This window comes from Microcaecilia unicolor, chromosome 9 (genome assembly GCF_901765095.1).
Source record: "Microcaecilia unicolor chromosome 9, aMicUni1.1, whole genome shotgun sequence".
NCBI classification, from domain to species: Eukaryota; Metazoa; Chordata; class Amphibia; order Gymnophiona; family Siphonopidae; genus Microcaecilia; species Microcaecilia unicolor.
The window spans coordinates 111,546,240-111,558,602 of record NC_044039.1 but is presented as its reverse complement, the minus strand read 5'-3'; positions in this window follow the sequence as shown (position 1 = coordinate 111,558,602).

Below are 12,363 nucleotides of genomic sequence, written 5' to 3'. Positions count from 1 at the left end.
TGGTACGCCACTGATCAGAGGGAAGGCTTTGGGGTCAACATGAGCAGTGTGTATTAGTTGCTGCTCACTGCCAGTGAAAATCCGCTATTTAAAAGGTATGCAGTGGAGGGGGGATGTTTGAGAGACCATATGGCATGCAGGCGAGAGAGGGAGAGACCAAATCACTTGTGGGACAAGGCAGAGTTCTTCTGCCCACCCATCTTAGACCAAGGCCCACCCAAAATTGGGTGTCTGGCTATGCCCCTGAAGCAAACTAACAGACAACCAAACAGCAGCAGTGATCCAAGAAAGGGCAAACACAGCAAGGGTTTACTTTCAAGGAAACAGGGCCCAACCTGGCCAAGTTTCGGAAAAACCTTCGTTAGGGGTTACGTAGGTTTCCACAAAACATTCACAGATTCAATGCAAGTACTGCAATACCTGCACAGAAAATGCTCTGGTCCAATTCCAAAAATAAATAACCAGCAAGTGGATCGCTACTGCTCATTGGTTGTCTGTTGTTTCTGCAGGACACCGTCTCCTGTTTGTTTCTGCAAACAAACTAACAATCATCCAAAAATGTGATGCCATGTGATGAAAAATTTTCAACCTCACAGTATCAGGGAACTCAAGATATATATTCAACGTTACCCTTTGTATTAACAACCGCTTCCAGCCACCACTCCTAATTGAAGGAGGTCTCTGATCAATCACAAAACATAACAAATCTTCAAACGCATGTCTACAATCAATGGCAGGGTCTTTTTAGAGCCACGGCACCATTTTGATACTTGAGTAACTAATAGGCGAAAGGTCTAAATTCATGAATATATTTTTTTCTGGATAAATTCTTGGGATTCTGTTTTGTAGATTGCCGTTACTCCCTGAAGCAGCGTTTTTCTTTTTACTGCAAAACGTTTGGCGGCCGTGGTCAGAGACGGACCGATGAAAATAGCACACAAGTAAAAGTACTGTATATAAGATTAAGTCTCAGAACTGATTGATAAAAGTACAGTGGAAGGTTGTTTGCCAATGATTTTGCACAACTGAGCAGCTTCCATGATTTATTGCGAACGCCTGACTTAAATGTGACAAGAATTCAAGTGAAGTGTGAAAAAAGTCCAGCAAACGTTATAAAAATACTTCTCCTGTTTTTTGTTTTGGTTTGTAGATGCTTAACATCGTACCATGTCAAGGATTTGTCAACTTCTGCTCACTTAAGGCTCTGATTTACTGAGATGTGTTGAGGTTTTGTAGTGGCTATCGGGGGGGGGGGGGGGGGTTCCCATCGCCACTGATGCAATTAATGCAGAGAAAAAGTTTCTACTGAGCACGAGTGGCACTACCGATAACACGTAACACAGGGGGGGCTACACCTTTGGAGGCGATGCTAACAGTTAAGGGAAAATTCTATAAATGATGCTCAAACTTCGGCACCAAAAACAAAACTTGGCGCTGAACGGAATTCTATAATGCGCATTCTGCAACTGGTGTCCTTTATGGAACAACACATAGCAACAGGGTTTGCACTCAACTTTGGGCGCAAGGCGTTACCATCAACCGAAACCAGGGTAAATCCTGACGCAGAAGTCGAGTGCACATCCCCCGAAGTCTAACACACTGTGCACATTTTAAAGGAACACTCCTGGCCCACGCATGCGCCTTCAATGGTCACGCCCCTCCCCCCCTCTTTACAGATCTACATGGAAACTCTTAGCTGCTATTCTATGAATGGGCACGCAAGTATATTTTCACACGGATCTGCCATTTCTGTCCCATTTCGGCACCTTGCACGTTAGAACGCTTTTTCACGCTGAAAATTTGGCAAACGTTCAGCACCATGTATAGAATTCCCCTTTAATGCCCGGTAACGACCTCCGAGTTAATAGTAAGGCCCAGTTCCTGCCACCCCCCACCTATTCCCTGCTTCAAAATTATACCAGCATAAAGTTTTTATGTGCTGTTTAGTCCTATTTTCAGTAGCCGTAATGTCCGATGCTTGCAGTGAGCACTAAACTCAAATTAAGCACAGGAAGCACACTTCCCTTCTGGTTTTTATTTTCCTTTCCTTTAACATCTGCATCAACATTAAATCCTTTTAACAATTTTCTGTAAACCCGTATATATCTTAACCACAATGTCTCCTCAGACTGTGCTGACTTCCTAGCCATGCTGAAACGGAATCTTATTCACAGATATGTGTTTTCTGCCTATGGATAGAACGGTAACTTTTCACCCCCCCTTCCCTCAAATGCTAAGCCTGTTCTGTTCGTCATCATTAAGCATTGTATTTGGACTGCTTGATTCAATATGTTATATACTGTAAACTTGAAGTTTATGATGACAGAATGACACGTTTTAATTTGCTTTTCTAACCTGCTTTGCAACACCCTTTCTGTCAAACAGGAACATGCAAGTTTCTATTAGTAACTAAAACTGTTTTTATAACACAGCCTTATTAAGGAACCATATTCAGAGCTGTAAAAGCATTTCAGTACAAGGGCCGTACAGCTGGAAACGGACAGAACAATAACTTATGTGCTTTTTCCAAATGATTGCTAGTCTTGATCTGACTCTAAATAATTCTATAGCTACCGGAAACTACAGGAAACCACAGATAATTTATCTGACTTTGAATATAAGTGCATAGTTTCCCCGTAGCCACTTTTAGCTACACTTCCGGTTTACTTTTCTCTGCATTAATCCCGTCTCTGCCACTTTCGACACCTTTCTGTCATACTCACTATATATGTAACTATTACTACGCTCTAAGTCTTCTACCTTTGTATTTTGTCTTTGCTAAAAGTCCTAAAAGTCCTGCACCGATCCTGACAGTAAGCTGCCGTTGTTACTGCTTCTCAGAGTGAATTTGTCACTTTTTCTGTACCCCCTCACTCCTGTCACAGCTTTGGCTGTAAGACTGTTAAACTTATCTCACTTCCACCTATACTTTCTCCTTGCAAAAGGTCTCTTGTCCATTATACAGCATTCTCCTGTCCCCTGTCTCTGTGACTTGTTTTCTAAGCTATCTGGACTTCAGAAGCATGCTCTTCTCCTTCATGTACTGTCAGTACTTTATACTATAATTTATGGGTATGAGCTTGTCATCTTTACACCACGATTCTGGTGTCCTGTTTCAAAATTTATTGATTTATATGCTTCTCTTATATTTAATATGTCTTTGTTAATATACATTTTCTTGCCTTTTGTTGAAATCGGTGTTTCCTTTCACTGGCTTGTTGGATGGAAAATTCTATTTTCCATTGCTGCATGACAAGTGATGTCTTTGGCATTTTTAGTTCTGGCTAATGTGTTCCAACTAATGACTTTTTTGTGACTGTGCCTTCCCCGAAGAGCTTACATTTGTTTTGTTTTGCCTTGGAATATTTCGTCTTTCTCTCTATTTTTCTACCACTTCTATAGTAATTTTCAGGGGCTTTTCCCTGGAACATACTATACTTTCTTATATACCAGTGTCACGCTATAACTATTGGGTTTGATATCGATGCCTGGGGCTTACATCCATCGAAGGTGGATGACGGTATCGCAATTATTAGATTTTAAGCAGAACCCCATTCTATTTTTGGAATGGCCTGCATTCACTGAATTGGACTATTGCCCATATAGAAGTTACCGGTACAGATGCGCGCTGGGGATATACAGAGACGTCTAAAATCCTTTAGTTGCAAATTTAGACAGGTTGACTGGGGCCCTAAATTTTTGTTCTCTTCTAGACGAATATTTAAGCATCTATTGGGGGTTAGCGACAAAATGGCGAGTGTATTCCCATATATGGCGAGTGTATTCCCATATTTCTAACCGGCGAAAACCAATTAGATCGCTGCCCTTTAATTTTAGAGAACTTATTTTCGCTGTTCGCTAAAATCTTTTTTTGGAGTTTTTGCTTCCCCCACTTTTGGGGTTTTCAATATGGCGAGTGTTATCCCATATCCAAATTCATGGCGAGTGTTATCCCATGTGCGATCCCAGGCGAGTGTAGTCCCATCACATGGCGAGTGTTATCCCATGTCAAAATTCATGGCGAGTGTTATCCCATGGTCAATTTCTATAGAAGCATACTCTGGAGGGCAGTATTTTTAGAGTAGGTTTATATAGTAAGTGACACAACTGACTCCTGCACTATTCTCATGTTCATGGCTATCATTTCTTTGTTAATATAACCTGCGGCAAAAGCATTGAGCTTTCCGCCAATTAGTAATTTATGTTTTAGGTTCCGCCAATGGGACGCTCTTGAAGACGCGTGAGTATAAGTGTTTTTGTTATACGCATGATGCATGTTCTTTTGTTTAGATAATTTTCCCGTGCATGGTTTTGTTTAGTTGCCCCTGTTATAGACCTCAGCATTTTGATTTGAACCATCTCACTTGTAGATATTGCATTATATTGAATACACTCTTCTATGAGTTCCTATGTGAATTGTCTTCCCCCTATTTCTGATCCCACTATGCCCACTTCCTCGTCCCCTACTCCCTTGGAAAGAGTCCTTAATTTCTTTCCCGCTGATAGAAAAGAACTTACCCGGTTATGTCAAACCTGGCATACCGCTTGGTCCGCTAAGGATCAAGGACTGGAATGGCCATCAAGGGGCTCATTTGATCAGGGCAAACTCCAAGCCTTGGTCTGCTACAATGAGTCCAACAAAACGGGAAAATCTAGGGATAAACATTTAGCTGCCATTAACAAATTCATACTTATTGCACGAAACCAGCACGATAGAGCTCTGGGTAAGTCAGATACCGATCAAGCCCCCTATCAAGATCCTGTAGCACCTACAGCTCCACCACCTTATGATGCTGCTACTGCTGCAAGTACTACCAAGTTGTTACCATGTGCAGTGGGATATACCCCAATACCCCCAGGATATTGTGATAAACCTGACACAAATCCTCAGCTACAGATTTCTCAGGGATCTCAGACAGTGACACCCCCGCTGCCTGCAGTATCTCCTGCTCCTATGATATTTGACCCACCTACTACCGTGCACATCGCCGGTGTTGTTGATCTATCTCTTCCCTCATCACAAAAAACTCAATTCCAATATCTCAGGGGTCAGTACAAACTCAGACGCCTTTAACCCCTTCAACAATCCCAGTGGCCCAACCAGTAGCCCTGATTTCGGCCCAATTACCCACTGTTACCTCTGCTCCAACGATGCAAGCAACAACCCAGACGCTAACCCCACCACCGCCTCATGTATATCGTACTCTTGGAGGCTATGAGATGGAGATACCCCCTCCCATTATTGAGCAATATCCTTGTGTCCCGAACCCATCAGTTCCGGCCACCGTCCAGTACCCTGCTATCAGTCAAATTGACGTAGCTGCCCAGACCTCCACCTACCCTAGCCTAGGATCCGGGTTGACTTCACACATGACCACCCAAACGACTACCTACCCACATATGGGACACACAACTCAGACATCACCTCCACCACTACCTTTGGACTCTTCTGTCCAAACTGGTCCCTTGCCAGCTGAATCCCTACAGTCTATCCTGTCTCAATTACGACAGATGGGTTTCATTCCATGTAGTCCTGCTACACAGACACGGGCTATTTGTCAGGAACTCTATGATCGGGGTTTCATTAAACCACCCCCTGCTCCAGTGAACCCTTCAATGCCCATTCTAGAACCTCAGTGTTCTATTCCTCCTAGATGGGACACGTTAGGTGCACGGCCAATGCGTCCCTTGGTACTCCCAGCCAAACCAGCTAATAAGGAGCGACCGAAGGTTAGACTCTCCCCATTAGACGAAGCATGGGAAGTTTTAAAACAACAACTCCCCACAAAATCGGACATAGAGGATATTCGAAACGAGCCTCCTCCGATGTTCCATTTCTCCTCTTTTTCAGATAGTGAAGTAATCCCTTCCCTTGCAGACGATTCACCTCGTTTCACGTTACCTAATACCCCAGTCCCCTCGGAAGAACAATACGATCACACATTGGCTAGTATGGGAGATGGCCTCGCGTTTGTTTCAGAAGGACTTCGTTCCTTACACAAGTCCCTGACAACGCAACCGCACCCCGGACACCGTGGTATCTGTTGCACCAAAATCTGAGTTTCCTCAACAACATGATGTTATTTCTCATCATACTAGACAGCGCCATCCTCACAGTTATCTTACTGATGAAGGATCTAGCCGCTGCCTTGCGGTTATTGACAATTCCCCACACCCTACAAGTTTGAATATCAGTACAGACCCTATCTATCTAGTCCGCCTAGCACACCTGCCCAATATGTGGCTTTGCATGAGAATTCATGGCATTACGTTCACCATGGGTTGATAATCTCGCAGGATGGTCTGAGGCGCTCCAGCCCCAGTCCGCTCCTTCCCACGTGAAGGATCCTTACGTTCTGACAAGCTTTCACTTGTAAGAGATCTAATTTATGACCACCCCGACCCCCATTGGGATCAGAAAACAACCCTCTATCTAATCCAAGGTCTTCAGGTTTGGAAAAAGTATGAGAATCAGTTTCCCCCAACCACCTCGATTGATCTCCTTAAATCAGTGAAACTTTTTCCCCTGCTGAATAAAATGTCAGGTGGTGTCCCTCATACGGAATACACCCCACTTTCAGCTGTTGAATTGAATAGCCTCATACTACAGCTCCCGGATATTGCACAGGGAGGTAACCGCTGGTTAAAGAAATTACAGGACATAACCCTGGGGACTACTCTATCAATAGGTGATATGAAAGCGCTCCTGGGCAGAACCCCACACGCTAGTATCACTGACATATTCACTCAATCGGGCTATGCAAAATTTGCCACCGATACTCAGTATGATGGCAACCCTTTGACAGAAATTCAGACCAAAGTATTCCAGGAAATCCGGACCATGTATCCGACCCTTAAAGACTTTTCGGTTATCACTTCCCAAAGATGGGAAATGGATTCAGAGCCTATTGAGGCCTATTTACTCAGACTCCAAGACCTCTATAAGGAAGAAACAGAGGAAAAATTTGACTCTGATAATGCCCTCCCAGTATTCTACCATTTACTGAAGGGAACCTTACCTTCAGAAATTAAACTTAAGTTAGAGAACACCGTGGGTCTCCAATTAGAAAAATGGCCTAAAATTCGTGAACACATCCTCATCATTGCAGACGACTTATTAAAAGCAAGCAAAATGAAGCCCAACATCGGAAGACAGTACACACTAACTTGGAGGGGCTACAGACTGAAGATCTCAAAGAGAAAAGAGCCTCTAAGAGCTCTGACACCATACCATACTCCTAACACTTCTCCCCCGTTATTGTATGTGTGCTGATCAACGCTATGACAATAACACCCGAAATCGGCCCACGGCCCTACCGCCCAGACCGTAGAATTGAGTACCCTGAAGAAAGAGGTCGTCGCTCTCAACCCCAGCGAGGTCCCCCAAGGGGCCCTCTTGGAGATACTAGGCGACAACGAGACTATCGTTCCTGGCCTAGCCCTGATCGCTATCCTGATGTGCTCTGTTATCGCTGCCAACAATACGTCATTATGCTGCTGATGTCTCAGACACAGCATATAGATTAGAAAATCGCAGAGTCCGTCAAAATCCCCCTGAACGGCAGTCTTCCCTTTATGGAACCCGGATCAACACCGTACGCAGTGACCACAGATGTAGGGATCAATATTACCCACCCCATAATGACTAGGCGTAATCCGAACACGATTGATTTTGTTGCTCTCAGTTACTCAAACTACTCGGCTCCTCATTTAGTATCCGGTAACCATTTCTCTGTATATGTGTTGGTTTGATGTTTCTGTTTCCATTACAGGTAACATGTCTTTATTTTATATTCCTCTAGGTTTAATAGCAAGTGTATATTTATGGTACCATACAAATGACCTAACTAAGTCAGCAAGTTATTTATTTATTTATTTGCTTTTCTGCATACCTTCCCTGGGAGTTCTTATTAACTGCAGGGATGAGCGATCCCCGAAGGATGTTCATTTTATATAATATACCTGTACTGACTTATTTATTGCCATTTTACCTTTATACGGGATCCCTTTTAAATAAAGCTGTGTATTGCTCATTGTTAAAATGTTTTCTGCTTTAACTGTTACGCTGTTTACATTCACTTCTTTAGTTTTTCATGAATATAAAGCCTTCATTTTTGAAATCTCTCTATGGTATGTGTGATATCTGAAAGCTTTTCATTATTTCCTTGTCTAAGAAAGAAGCAATATTTAATAACCATTATCCGTTTTATGGAATAAATGCGAGAAATATTCCCTTGAACTGGCCATTTGGGGGAACATTTTGCGCTGATCATAGATTTTGTAGTATTCTTGAATTGAGAATTGGTGAAGCTTTCAGTCATAAATAAGGAAAATTATGCATTCAACTTTCTGATTCCTTTCTATTTAAAACAGTATGCTTTGTGTATTTAACTAACACCTTGCTTCAACTAACTCTTGCCACGTGGTGATTTGTCTTGAAGCGATATGCTTCTTCCTACTTCTTTGTCTGATTGAAAAAGGGTTACTTAAACTCTATGTGAAGGTCAATAACTTTTGAATGTTTTTTTCATTTGTCTTTTCAAGGAACCTTTTTCTTGCATTGCCATCTGAATATGCTTGTTACAATTCAGATATATCATATTTTGTTTTATTTTTATTTTTCTTTTAAGCCTATTTTTATCTTACACCCTTCAGGGTGCTTTTTTTTAAATATTTTAATCTTTTTTTAATTTTTTTTTAATTTTTTTTTAATTTTTTCATTCTCGATGCTTTGTTTCTTACCATGCCTCCTTCCTGGCCCCCATTTATACCCACGACCCGCCTCCTAACCCCTTGTCTAATTCTTGTATTTACGCAATAGTTCTTCATGACTCCCGCTACCATTATGATTACTTCCAATAAATTAAGCACATAAATTGCACTGTTTAAGTTTGCCTTTCCCCAGATGGATACAGGAATTCCGTTGACGTCCCTCACCGAGGAGACGACTGCTAGCAAACAAGAGCTACCCGATAATATATCTGATCTGAAGGCTATATTGCAGCAAAGAATCGCTAGCATAAAGGACAGATGCACAGACCCCAACATTACCCGGTGTGAGATACGAGACATTATTGAGTGTGAGTTTCAACAGATACATCGATTGGTCCATGAGCGAAAGAGATAGGCTCTCCACTTACTGGAGTTGCAAGAAGCTTTGGCCTCTACCCTTCTTTCTGAATCGTCTAGCTCGTAAGTCCTGCTGGCCTCCTGCAGCTGAGGGCTCAACCCTTGGTGAATGTTAGTCATCGCAGGTGAAGATTCCATATCTATTGGCGATAGATGGCAACACATTGCCCTCCATACATCAATAACATGAACATTTACCATCATCTCTAAATTTTTATTGTTAGTTTTTGTACTTTTTTTGTTCCATACTTAACCATTGTTATTTGATCATGTGTTCGTTAAAATTACCAATCTGTCTCGCACGTTATGCAAGCCAGAAGTGGGGATATATTATGCACATCCCAATTTCTAGTATTAAGAGGGTTGCAATTGACCCCTACCAAACAGGAGATATAATTTTATATATACTATTGCTATTTATGAAAATTGGCTTTTCATTATTTAACCCTTATGGTTTCCCTTTTGTTTTTGCACTTAATTAGCACTGATTTCTCCATGTTTACATTGTCTTTCATTTCTCTTGACATTTATATATTATTTTTGCTTATTCAATTCACACTGATTATGCCCACCAAGATATAGCAATGTATCATTCAGGCATACAGTTATTTTGCTTATTCCTTTGCCAGCCTCTGACTCTTGATGGACTTGATGGTATATGCCTAGAATAAAGACATGGAAAGATCCCATTTTATACACCACAAGTACGTCTTCAAGATCTATCCAAATGATGTTAGATCCCCCAAGGTTGTGGCAATAATCTTTACACCTTGCAAACTATTGGACCATAAGTTTTGGGTCCATGTGAAAGATATACGCAGAACCAGCCTAACCATCTCAAGACCAGTCACTTCCTTCAGCAAGCCAGCCTGAAAATCCAGCCCTGTTAGATCTTCCAGATTCTTCAGCGCTTCCACCGCCTCAACCATGATCGATGAAAGAGAGTTCAGAACTGATACTTCATTTGAGATTAACTGTTGCTGTTTATGGACATTATAGATTCATATTTTGTTTTATTTTCCAGTTTAGCAGCAATCCTGTCTATATATATTGAAAAGGTTTTATTTTTATTTCCTATTATTTCCTTTATTGTTCTAATTGTTTTTCTAAGAGTTTCCCCGTTATTTCTGTTTATGTAATGCAGGTGTAAACCCTGCTTGTATCAACCTGTTATGCAATTGTTTAACTTTGGTATAGGCTTACTTAAGCTGCATGTCTTTCTGTAGGTTTGACTAAGCTCCAAGTGGGGTAACGGATATATAAAATGCTTCCCATACTTCCAGGTCATTATGCATATGTCAATATCCATGCATGACCTTTGTTAATATAAATTTTCCTAGGATTGACCCTTTTTGCTGTATAAGACAACCTCATACCTGTTTGAGGATTCTGAATATCTACAACCTTAAACAGCCTGCAATCTGAATACTAACCATATATTTGTTGAGCCACCATAACAATGCTTAATCAAAACCACTATTCCTTCTCAAGACCACTGAGAAAGATACATTAGATTATCTCCCCATGCACTATGCTACAGATGCAATAGAAGTCATAGCAAGACCTGAAAGTATTTATTAGTATGATCCACCTGAAATTGCTATTACCCACATACCTATACTTCATGAGATTTTGCAGATGAACTCATGGATTTGTCCCATTCATAAAACCTCTCTCACTACAGGTTTGAATTAGCCTCAAGAGGGGTAACATCAGATTAAGGCCCAAGGGATTGGGTAATATAAAGGGAATTCCATATGCCCAAAAATATACCACCTAAGAATGAAGTTTCCTATCTTGCACCATACCTTCTAGCAATTTGTAAGACCAAAACTCCTCCTCTCGTTTGATAGCTTGCCACCTTCTGGAATGGATGATGACGAGCTTGACGAGCTTTGTGTCACCCCTCTCCAGAGGGGGTGACAAGTGGGGAATGTATAATTATACTACAGCAAGAGGCCCTCACTGGATGCCCACCGAAAGGGTGGAAGGCCAGATTTTAGGACTCAGGCTGTAAAAATACCAGCTAGGTTTAAAAATCTATGACTGGCTGAGCATGGACTTGCTTTTCCTGCAAGTTAATATGTGTTCTACCCTAAGATCTATCCACTGGAATAGTGGCAGGCCAAACTACATAGCTTTGTACAGCTGAAAAGCACTGCCTAGGCCTGATAACCTACTAATGGCCTTATAGAACAAAATCAGGTACAAATTGAATGTAGCACTTATTAAAATGGAGTTTGTCTTTCTATAAGATGAAACTTAGATCATAAGATAATAGAAAAAGGGGAAGTGAAACTGATATGCTAAGAATAAGATGTTCTGGCAGAAGAGAAAAACATGTTGACAAAAGGGGAAATTGCGAAATAACTTGCAATAGCTGGAACGGAAAGAGTTGGGTACAGAACAACAGATGGCAGGACACGACAGTTTAACCACAGAAATTGAGAAATAGTTGAAAAAAAACAGGTCCCAAAATAGGTCCAGCCATAGACTTCTATTGAGAGAAGAGAGTATAAAAGAAGGGTGATTTGGGCTTAATTTCGGAGTCGTCCCCAACACTTCTCAGACGGCAGAGCGCTGTGCCATTGAACCCAGAATCTGTCCGATGTCTGTACTACTTGAAACTTGGTAAGAATAAATGCCTTCTATCTGAAACCTATCTCTGTCTTCATTTTCAAGTATTCCTTACCTGTCACTTATTTTACAAACTAAACTAAACCCACACCAGACACTCATTTTGTGCACAAAATACTGATAGATTCAAATAGACTATATGTGGGAACATAAATGGCCCAGAATACACCTAGATCCAGAAAGGCAGAAAGCAGAGGTCATGGGGATCAGTTTTGAATTACGCCTTCTGATGCCTCCCCAGAACCAACCACCCTGGGATTGGAGGGAAACTATAAAGAATCTTCTGGATGAACTTAAGATGTTCCCCTCCCCATTTGGAAAAGTCCAGAAGGGGTCTAAAAGAGGTCAATTTAAAACACCAGAGATAGGCTTACCCTCTACACGATAATGAAAGGGACAAATCGCACTAAGACCAGACTCTGACAAGTGCAGAAGGTATTCAAGCAGGGTCTGTGTAGGACAAGAGCGAGGATCTAGGGCCTTGCTGTCACACCAGACAGCAAACCTCCTCCATTTAAAAGAGTAACACCTCTTCATGGAATCTTTCCTGGAAGCCAGCAAGACTCAGGAGACACCCTCAGAAAGACCCATGGCGGC